This window comes from Chiloscyllium plagiosum, chromosome 46 (genome assembly GCF_004010195.1).
Source record: "Chiloscyllium plagiosum isolate BGI_BamShark_2017 chromosome 46, ASM401019v2, whole genome shotgun sequence".
In the NCBI taxonomy this organism is placed as follows: Eukaryota; Metazoa; Chordata; class Chondrichthyes; order Orectolobiformes; family Hemiscylliidae; genus Chiloscyllium; species Chiloscyllium plagiosum.
The window spans coordinates 3,191,697-3,203,913 of NC_057755.1; positions in this window are offsets into that span (position 1 = coordinate 3,191,697).

The following is a 12,217-nucleotide window of genomic DNA, read 5'->3' on the forward strand; positions in this document are numbered from 1 at the left end:
ACCTCGGGTTGGTTCTTGTGTCTAAGTGAACCGTGGTGACCTGAGGGGGAGGATGGGATTAGGGAATTGAGCTTGATTGTCAGCGTTGATCATATTCAATGACAGAGCATGCTCGAGGGGCCGAATGGCCTACTCCTGCCCCTATCTTCTATGTTTCTGTGTGATGTTTCCAGGGTCACCAACAAGACCCCCGTTGGGTGGGAGAGAAAGCCGTGGGGGATGACCAATGAGGCTGTGACCCGATGTGGCCAGCTTCACCGAGTGGGCAAGTCATTGGCAGATGGAATAGAATGGGGAGAAATGTCCGTGTGCAGCACAGATTTCCAAACTAACGCATTGACTGAATAAAATCCCCGTTCTCTGCCCAGTCCACACTTCTGACTGGATATTATTACATTGCAACATGAAGGTACTGAGTGTAACAGAGTTTCCTACATCCCATCATATCATCCACTTTGCTGTCAGTGTTTTGTGAATTGTATTGAAAACATTGGCAGGTGGAATAGAATTCATCTGGAATCAACCCTTTTTCTCTGTTTGAACTGAGGCTGTAATGAGGTCAGGATCTGAGTGGCCCTGGCGGAACCCGAACTGGGTGTCACTGAGCAGGTTATTGCTGAGCCGATGTTGCTTGGTAGCAGTATTGATGACCCCTCCCATCACTTTACTGATGATCACAAGTAGACTGAAGGGATGGCAAATGGCTGGTTTGGCTTTGTTCTGCTTTTAGTGCATGACATACCTGGGCAAGTTTCCACTCTCTGTTAGATGCCAGAGCTGTCACTCAGCAGCAACTGCCTGATTCGGGGTGTCAGATGTTCCGGAGCGCACATCATCTGTCCCATTGCTGGGATGTGATCAGGTCCACAGCCTTTTCCCGCTAGAGGAGGCCAAGATGGATCAACCCAGCAGCATTTCTGTCTGAAAAGTTTATGAACGTGTTCAGTCTTATTGTTGCATGAATGTGTTCGCCTCTTCCCATTGTTGATTACTGGAGATATATGTGTAGCCATGGTCACAAAGACTCATACGTCACTACCTCATGGGAGAGGGGCAACTGGTGGTGAGTTTAAAAGAATTCAAGATGGCGCCGACACTGGGCTAGTCCTTGTCAACTCCCAATAGCAGATCAAACTCTAACATTTCTTATAACCATTTGACATTTTCAAACTTAAATTCTATATTTGTTAAAATTATTGTGTGCAAGGTTTTTTTTGCTCTACAATGTAAGTCTTTGCTTACTCTGATCTCCTGTACAGCTCCCAAATAATGCTTTTCATTGTACTTAGGCACACATAATAATAAAGAGAAAATGAGGTCTGCAGATGCTGGAGATCAGAGATGGAAATGTGTTGCTGGAGAAGCGCAGCAGGTCAGGCAGCATCTAGGGAACAGGAGAATCGACGTTTCGGGCATTCCTGAAGAAGGGCTAATGCCCGAAACGTCGATTCTCCTGTTCCCTAGATGCTGCCTGACCTGCTGCGCTTCTCCAGCAACACATTTCCAACACATAATAATAAATCAAATCAAACAGCTCTGGTGAGGTGAGAAGGAATGTCCTTCATGGTAACTTCAGCACATGTGGTAACTGTATTTCCTCTACATTACAAACCAGCAATGCAGCTCACTGAGAGAGCTAGTTACTGAGTGGGCATTCTCTGGAGAAGGGTATATTTGGAACACTGAGATTTAGAGATGGGAATGTTTGAGTGGAATGCAACATTGCTTCTGGAATAAAGCTTCTCATTTCTTCAATTAAAGTGATCAGAATTGTCCAATATTTAAAACTGAATTTGAGAAATAAATACATATTTACTCAAGCCCTTAATGGACGTTGTCATAATCTGTTTGTTCACATCTCAAAGAAACACTCATTTGAACGGTGTTGCAACCTCAAAATCCCCAGGCGATCCCCATGGCATAAAGTATTGGGTTTGCAAACGTGAGACATCAGTGTTTGATGCAGAGAGATTGACTGCGGCACGAAAGCACAGATCACTTCATAAGAGAAAATGCTTGAAACATTTGGAATCATCAATAAATTATTCCATGTGACTCTTGCTATCATTTGCCTTTCTGGTAAGTGACTTAAACTACTGAGGCTTTGTAAAAATGATTAAGAATTGCTCTCTGCACTTTGTGAAGAATGATGTTACATTCTGATCTAGTGCTCACAATTGGACAGACACTCAAACATTGATGTCATTTATTCAGTCAGACATTTTGAATGTATTGATGGTTTAATCCTGACTCTTTACAGCCCTTGTGGTGAAGTGGTAAGGCCCCCACTCTGAACCACAAGTTTCACCTGCAATGGGTATATGTCTGAGCAATTTGGCTGATGTAATATTATTCAGTGAATCGCCACATATGACATCACTGGTCACGTGATACACACCTCTTTAGAAGCCAGTGTCTGTTTCTCAAGTCTGACAGGAGTGGTCTGCTGTTCAGGATTGAAGTCCGTACCCTGAGATGGGAATCGGTGTCAGATCCAAGGGACATGGAGGGACCTGTTTCTTAATGAGAACTGTGTCTGATCACGCCAGTACAGAGACCACGGGAAAAATTCAATAGATCAGACTGCATTCCAGGAGGAAGAAACAGAGTTAACATTTCAAGTCCAGTCTGACTCTGCATCAGAATTGCTTCCGGGAGCTAGGATCCAGGGTATGAGTATTAATTCTGAGGGGAGTATGCCACTTGGCAAACCCAAAATAAGGAGGATTCTGGTACTAGTCACTGGACCTGTACAAGAAATGGTCTGCTGCTGTTTTTCAGGTGAGTCTGATTTACAGATCCAGTCCAATCGTACACAGTCTCAAAATGCCTCCAGGCTCTAACCTATCATGGGACAAGAAACCCTGTGGACAGCCTGAAAATGGGGACAGGCATCATTTGTGGACGATTTGAATTAATGCAGAATCTCAGTCTTGACCAGTTAAAAACTATCCTGGAATGTGTCAGTCATAGAATGCATTTAGTGGTATCTGTGAAACCGCAAAATACATGAAATTAAAACTTTCATTTGTGCTTAAAATAAAATCCTTACTGTTTAAGTCATGTGCAGGGGTTTATTCAATCTGTTTGTAAGATTGCTCACTGAGCTGGAAGATTAGTTTTCAGATGCTCCATCACCATACTAGGTAACGTCATCAGTGAGCCTCCGGTGAAGTGCTGATGTTGTGTCCCACTTTCTATTTATGTTTCTTGGTTTCTTAGGGTGAGTGATACAATTTCTGGTTCTTTTTCTCAGAGGATGATAGATGGTGTCCAAATTGACGTGTTAATTGATGGAGTTCCAGTTAGAATGCCATGCCTCTAGGAATTCTCATGTGTCTCCGTTAAGCTTGTCCTTGGATGGATGTGTTGTCCCAGTTAAGGTGGTGCTCTGCTTTGCCTGTATGAAAAGATACTAGTGATAGTCGGTCATTTCTTTTTCTGGTTATTTTGTGTTCGTGTATCCTGGTGGCTAGTTTTCTGCCTGTTTGTCTGATGTAGTTTTTGTTACATTCCCTGCATAGTATTTTGTAAGTGACATTCATTTTGCTGGTTATTCTGGTTGTAAGTTTGCTCGCTGAGCTGGAAGCTTTGTTTTCAGATGTTTCGTCACCATTCTAGGTGACATCATCAGTAAGCCTCAGGTGAAGAGCTGGTGTTAGAACCAGCAAAGCCAATGACATTTACAAAATATCATGCAGGGACTGTCACAAACATTACATCGAACAAACAGGCAGAAAACTAGCCACCAGGATACATGAACACCCAAGTAGCCTCAAAAAGACATGGCCTACTAGCCTTTCGTGCAGACGAAGAAGGACATCACTTTAACTGGACAGCACATCCATCCTAGAACAGGCTAAACAGAGACATGCATGGGAATTCCGAGAGGCATGGCATTCTAACTGGACCTGTTATCAATTAACACATCGATTTGAACCCCATTTACCATCCTCTGAGATAAAAGAACCAGAAATCACATCACTCACTCTAAAAAACTAAGAAACATAAATAGAAAGTGGGATATAACATGAACACTTCACTGGACCCTCACTGATGACATTACCTCATATGGTGATGAACTGAAAACATACCTTCCAGCTCAGCAAGCAAACCTTCAACCACAACCTCAATCTGAATTACAAATCTTCTCAAAATTGCTTATTTATTCAATCTGCAATTTAACACTTTCTGTTCACTTATTTCTTATGCAGTTAATTTACTTGCAATCATGATCCTATCCAGAGGAAAATGCGGCCTCTCAACCTGCACCAGTCATTACCTGGTGGCCATGGCGATAGCAGACCTATTTGTTATAATCACTGAGGTTATTCTGTGGCAGATTAAATATGATTATTTCCCCATATCTCTCCTGGACCTCACCCCTGAGTGCAGTGTTCACAATGTTCTGATACGAGCAGCGATGGCCGGTTCTGTCTGGTTCACAGGCATCTTCTCCTTTGATTGATTCATTTCCATTTGTTTCCAGAACCTGGAAAATGAAATACTGCACCAAGAAAAATGCAACTGTCATCCTCTCAATAACCTGCATTCTGCTCTGTTTGAGAGAAAGTGAGGGCTGCAGATGCTGGAGATCAGACCTGAAAATGTGTTGCTGGAAAAGCGCAGCAGGTCAGGCAGCATCCAAGGAACAGGAGAATCGAAGAAGGGCTTATGCCTGAAACGTCGATTCTCCTGTTCTTTGGATGCTGCCTAACCTGCTGCGCTTTACCAGCAACACATTTTCAGCTCTGCTCTGTTTTAAAAATGTCCCCTTCTACTTTATATATGAACCGATACAGGTCATTGCCAATGTCTCATGGTTCTGCTATCCAAAGGAAACTTATGTTATTGAGCCTGGATGGGTTGGATTTAATTGGTTTGATTGGGTTTTAACGTCCTTGCTTCCGTATGCTTTAATTCTGTTACTTAACGTTCTGACCGTGAGAAACATTTTAGTGACCAGTCGGGTCCGTCAGGGACTGAAAGGACAGAGAAAAGGAGAAATTCCCAGTGACCCAGAGATGGAGAGCAGAAGAAAGTCTGTGATTTTACTTTTGACCGTATCTGGCACCTTCATAATTCTGTGGTCAGTGCATGTTACAGAATTCTTTTATTATAATATTCGAGGAACATACCTGAGCAATTACAATGATTCAGAACTTATATTTGCAATGGCCGGTGTTTCCCTGGTGAATTTACATTGCTGCATCAACACATTTGTTTATGTGGCAACTCAATCGAAGTTCAGAGAGCAAGTCAGGGAGATGTTAAAATATACTGTCACATTGATTATCCAGTTAATGAATAAACAAAAGACCTGAGTGTAGCGTAGAGGCAAGTACCAATATTTACTATCATGAATGAAAACGAAATCACCATAGCTGTTGGTGAATGCTGGAACCCAAGCTGTGATCCTCATTGAATCCCACTCGTCATCACCTTCCACTGAAAAGAATACACATTCTGCTTTCTGTTTGTTAATGAACTCTCTGTCCATGCCAGTATAATACCCCAATCACACTGGCTTTGATTTTGCAAAACTAATTTTCTTTATGGGACATTACCAAAAAGTTTCTGAAAATCCAAGTACACTACATCCACTTGATGTTCCTTATCTATTCTGAGTTTATCTTCAAGGAATTCCAATATGTTTGCAAAGCATGATTTCCCTTTCATCAATCCATGTTGACTTTGTGAAATCCCATATCAACATCTTTCAATATGAACACTTACATTTTCTAAATGACTGAGATTAAGCCAATCTGTCTAATCTTCTGTATCCAACAGGAAAAGTACATCACTCTAATAAAGGTCATCTTTGCACCTTAATCTACAGACCCAGAAAATAGCAAGCACAATCTTACTACTCTAAAGAAATACTGCTCCAGGATAGCCTATGTGTTTAAAGTTTAATCAAGGGACGGATCACAGCAAAAACATAATCAAAAATCATCACCTCTCCTCACTATTGTAGATACAGAAAATAAAGACAAATAAGGTTAAACCTCAAAAACTAATCATTTAGCCATTCACCTGCTGTCAGCACCCTCATACAAGTATCTCCAAGGTCAGCTGTGAGTTTCACTGTTTATTTTTCTTGGATGAGATCATTGAAACCAAAGAGCAGAAGCAGTCAGCTCCCCAGGGTCACTGCTGGCTCATACAGCTGTGCACGGTCACTGCTGGGCCACACAGCTGTGCAGGGTCACTGTTGGGTCACACAGCTGTGCAGGGTCACTGCTGGGTCACACAGCTGTGCAGGGTCGCTGCTGGATCATACAGCTGTGCAGGGTCACTGCTGGGTCACACAGTTGTGCAGGGTCGCTGCTGGATCATACAGCTGGGCAGGGTCACTGCTGGGTCACACAGCTGCGCAGGGTCACTGCTGGATCATACAGCTGTGCAGGGTCACTGCTGGATCGTACAGCTGTGCAGGGTCGCTGCTGGATCATACAGCTGTGTAGTGTCGCTGCTGGGTCACACAGCTGTGCAGGGTCACTGTTGGGTCACACATCTGTACAGGGTCACTGCTGGGTCACACAGCTGCGCACGGTCGCTGCTGGATCATACAGGTGTGCAGGGTCACTGCTGGATCATACAGCTGTGCAGGGTCACTGCTGGATCATACAGCGGCTCAGGGTCACTGCTGGATCATACAGCTGTGCAGGAACACTGCTGGGTCACACAGCTGTGCAGAGTCACTGCTGGAACATACAGCTGTGCTGGGTCACTGCTGGGTCACACAGCTGTGCAGAGTCACTGCTGGGTCACACAGCTGGGCAGAGTCACTGCTGGATCATACAGCTGTGCAGAGTCACTGCTGGATCACACAGCTGTGCAGGGTCACTACTGGGTCACACAGCTGTGCAGAGTCACTACTGGGTCACACAGCTGTGCAGGGTCACTGCTGGGTCACACAGCTGTGCAGAGTCAATGCTGGGTCACACAGCTGTGCAGGGTCACTGCTGGATCACACAGCTGTGCAGTGTCACTGCTGGATCACACAGCTGTGCAGAGTCACTGCTGGATCTCACAGCTGTGCAGAGTCACTGTTGGATCACAGCTGTGCAGGGTCACTGCTGGATCACACAGATGTGCAGGGTCACTGCTGGGTCACACCGCTGTGCAGAGTCACTGCTGGGTCACACCGCTGTGCAGGGTCACTGCTGGATCACACAGCTGTGCAGGGTCACTGCTGGGTCACACAGCTGTGCAGAGTCAATGCTGGGTCACACAGCTGTGCAGGGTCACTGTTGGGTCACACAGATGTGCAGGGTCACTGCTGGGTCACACAGTTGTGCAGGGTCACTGCTGGGTCACACAGCTGTGCAGGGTCACTGCTGGATCATACAGCTGTGCAGAGTCACTGCTGGCTCACACAGCTGTGCAGGGTCACTGCTGGATCATACAGCTGTGCAGAGTCACTGCTGGATCACACAGCTGTGCAGGGTCACTGCTGGGTCACACAGTTGTGCAGGGTCACTGCTGGATCACACAGCTGTGCAGGGTCACACAGCTGTGCAGAGTCAATGCTGGGTCACACAGCTGTGCAGGGTCACTGCTGGATCACGCAACTGCGCAGGGTCACTGCTGGGTCGCACAGCTGTACAGGGTCACTGCTGGATCACACAGCTGTGCATGGTCACTGCTGGGTCACACAGCTGTGCAGGGTCATTGATGAGTCATGCAGCTGTGCAGGGTCACCGCTGGATCATACAGCTGTGCAGGGTCACTGCTGGATCATACAGCGGCTCAGGGTCACTGCTGGGTCACACAGCTGTGCAGGGTCACACAGCTGTGCAGGGTCACTGTTGGGTCACACAGCTGTGCAGGGTCACTGCTGGATCATACAGGTGTGCAGAGTCACTGCTGGATCATACAGCTGTGCAGGGTCACTGCTGGATCATACAGCTGTGCAGGGTCACTGCTGGATCATACAGCTGTGCTGGGTCACAGCTGAGCAGAGTCACTGCTGGAACATACTGATGTGCAGGGTCACTGTTGGATCATACAGCTGTGCAAGGGCACTACGGGGTCACACAGCTGTGCAGGGTCACTGCTAGATCATACAGCTGTGCAGGGTCACTACTGGGTCACACAGCTGTGCAGGATCACTGCTGGTTCACACAGCTGTGCATGGGCCAGTGCTGGATCATACACCTGTGCAGAGTCACTGCTGGGTCACACAGCTGTGCAGGGTCACTGCTGGGTCACACAGTTGTGCAGGGTCACTGCTGGGTCACACAGATGTGCAGGGTCACTGCTGGATCATACAGCTGTGCAGGGTCACTGCTTGGTCACACAGCTGTGCAGGGTCATTGATGAGTCATGCAGCTGTGCAGGGTCACCGCTGGATCATACAGCTGTGCAGGGTCACTGCTGGATCATACAGCGGCTCAGGGTCACTGCTGGGTCACACAGCTGTGCAGAGTCACTGCTGGGTCACACAGCTGTGCAGGGTCACTGCTGGGTCACACAGATGTGCAGGGTCACTGCTGGATCATACAGCTGTGCAGGGTCACTGCTTGGTCACACAGCTGTGCAGGGTCACTGCTGGGTCACACAGCTGTGCAGGGTCACTGCTGGGTCACACAGCTGTGCAGAGTCACTGCTGGGTCACACAGCTGTGCAGGGTCACTGCTGGGTCACACAGATGTGCAGGGTCACTGCTGGGCCACACAGCTGTGCAGGGTCACTGCTGGGTCACACAGATGTGCAGGGACACTGCTGGGTCACACAGCTGGGCCATGCAGATTCACTGCTGGATCGTGCAGCTGTGCAGAGTCACTGCTGGGTCACACAGCGGCTCAGGGTCATTGCGGGGTCACACAGCGGCTCAGAGTCACTGCTGGATCACACAGCTGTGCAGGGTCACTGCTTGGTCACACAGCTGTGCAGGGTCACTGCTTGGTCACACAGCTGTGCAGGGTCACTGCTGGGCCACACAGCTGTGCAGGGTCACTGATGAGTCATACAGCTGTGCAGGGACACTGCTGGGTCACACAGCTGGGCCATGCAGATTCACTGCTGGATCGTACAGCTGTGCAGAGTCACTGCTGGGACACACAGCGGCTCAGGGTCATTGCGGGGTCACACAGCGGCTCAGAGTCACTGCTGGATCACACAGCTGTGCAGGGTCACTGCTGGGTCACACAGCTGTGTAGGGTCACCGCTGGATCATACAGCTGTGCAGAGTCACCACTGGATCATACAGCTGTGCAGGGTCACTGCTAGATCGTACAGCGGCTCAGGGTCACTGCTGGGTCACCCAGCTGTGCAGGGTCACTGCTGGATCATACAGCTGTGCAGAGTCACTGCTGGGTCACACAGCTATGCAGGGTCACTGCTGGATCATACAGCTGTGCAGAGTCACTGCTGGGTCACACAGCTGTGCAGGGTCACTGCTGGATCATACAGCTGTGCAGGGTCACTGCTGGCTCCTACAGCTGTGCAGGGTCACTGCTGGGGCATACAGCTGTGCAGGGGTCACTGATGGGTCACATAGCTGTGCAGGGTCACCGCTGGCTCATACAGCTGTGCAGGGTCACTGTTGGGTCACACAGCTGTGCAGGGGTCACTGCTGGGTCACACAGCTGTGCAGGGGTCACTGCTGGGTCACAGCTGTGCAGGGTCACTGCTGGAACATACAGCTGTGCAGGGTCACTGCTGGGTCACACAGCTGTGCAGGGTCACTGTTGGGTCACACAGCTGTGCAGGGGTCACTGCTGGATCATACAGCTGTACAGGGTCACTGCTGGCTCATACAGCTGTGCAGGGTCACTGCTGGGTCATGCAGCTGTGCAGGGGTCACTGTTGGGTCACACACCTGTGCAGATTCACTGCTGGATCATACAGCTGTGCAGGGTCACTGCTGGGCCATACAGCTGTGCAGGGTCACTGATGGGTCATACAGCTGTGCAGGGGTCACTTGGGTCACACAGCTGTGCAGGGTCACTGATGGGTCACACAGCTGTGCAGGGTCATTTCTCGTTCACACAACTTTGCAGATTTAATGTTCTGTCGGACAGTTGTGTAGGTTCTGTCAAACTGTCTACTGGGTTAATTGTTTTGTTTGCTCCATTAAAAAGCTCAGTCAAGTTTCTGAGACACTATTTTCCTCACACACAAAAACATGCTCACTATTCATAATCAATCCTTCCCTCTCCAAATTCACAAACATCCTATCCTTCAGAATCATCTCCAATTACTTAACCATTACCAACATCAGACTCTATAGTTCCCATGTCTATAGATCCAAGCCTACTCGTTACATCCCTTCGTAAACAATGGCATAATATTAGCCATCTTTCAGTCTTCTTATTCTTCGCCCATGTTTATAGATTGATATAAATATTTCTGATAGTGGCCCTGCAATTTCCTCCCTAACTTCCCACACATTTGATCAACTGCTGGAGCTTCATCTACCTTTATGTTTTCTAAGACCTCCAGCACTACCTCTTCTGTGGTATGTCACAATGTGTTCCCGGACTAACACTGCAGTCACTTGCCCTGCCTTATTTCCCAAGAGAATGTCAAGTTTTGCTCTGTCCCTCGTAGGATCATTCACATAGTGATAAAGAAAAATTTCTTGAACACATTTAACAAATTCTTCACCATCCAAACCTTAACATTATAACAGTCCCAGTCAATGTTTGGAAACTTAAAATCCCTTACTATTATAGCCTTATTATTATTACATATATTTGAGATCTCTACATGTTTACGTCTCAATTTCCCTCTGACTATTGGGGAGCCTATAGTACAATCCCATCAAGGTTATCATTCCATTATTGTTTATAATTCCAGCCCACACACTTTCACTAAATTATCCCTCAGAAATATCTTCCTGAATTACAGTAGTAATGTTTTCCTTAATCAAAAATATCACACCCGTTCTCTCTTGCTTCTCTTTCCATAATTCAGATAACACCTAAAACATTGAGCTGCCAGTACAGCCCTGCTCTCAGCCTAAGTTTCTGTAATAGCTGCACCATCCCAGTCCCATGTTCCCATACATGCCCTCATTTCATCAGCCTTACTTGTAAAACCTTTTGCATAGAATTAAATGTAGTTTGATTCTTCAGAGTTACTTCTGACTTGTTCTTGTCTGTATTTTCCATTTACCTTGCTCTTTTCTGATTCAGAACCATCCTCATAGAGCCATCGATTTCTCCAGCATGGAGTCAGGTCTTTCGGCTGAAATTGGTCCATGCCGACCGAAATGTCCAACCAGGGTAACTCCATTTCCCTGCACTTGGCCCATACACTTCTAAACCTTTCCTATCCGTGTATTTGTCCAAATGCCTTTTCAATATTGTTTATGTACCCACTTCAACCACTTTCTCTGGCAGCTCATTCCATACGCATACCACCCTCTTTATAAAAAAAAGTTGGTCCTCAAGTTCCCTTTTATTCTTCCTCTTCTTCCTTAAATTGATGTCCTCTAGTCCTCGATTCCCCAACCCTGGGAAAATGACTGAGTGCATTCACACTATACACTTCTGTAAGATCCCCCTCTCAGTCTCCTAAACACTGAAGAAACAAGTCCCAGCTTATCCAAACTCTCCCTAAAGTCCTGGCAACATCCTTGTAAATTTCTTCTGCACTCTTTCCAGTTTAATAACATCCTTCCTATAGCAAGGTGACTAAAACTGATCGCAATACTCCAAGTGCGGCCTCACCAACGTCCTGTATAACTGCAACGTAACTTCCCAACTTCTATACTCAATGCTCTGACTGATGAAGGCCAGTTTGCCGAAAGTCTTCTTCACTGGCCTTTCGACCTGTGACTCCACTTTCAGAGAACCGTGCACCTGAACTCCAAGGTCCCGCTGTTCCACTACACTCCTTAAGGAGCTAGCATTCACCATGAAACTCCTACCTTGATGTGACTTTCCAAAATCCAATACCTCACACTTATTTATATTAAATTGCATTTGCCATTTCTCAATCCATTTCCCCAACAGATCAATGTCCTGCTGCAATTTCTGGTAACCTTCCTCACTGTCCACGATACCGCTTATTTTAGTGTCAGCTGCAAACTTACTGATCATGCCTTGTACATTCTCATCCAAATCATTGATATAGATAGCAAACAGCAATGGGCCCAGCACCGACCCCTGAGGCACCCCCAAGTCCCTCCTCCCTACCTTTTATCTTAGCCTGCTGGAAACCCAAGTCCCTCCTCCCTACCTTTTATCTTAGCCTGCTGGAA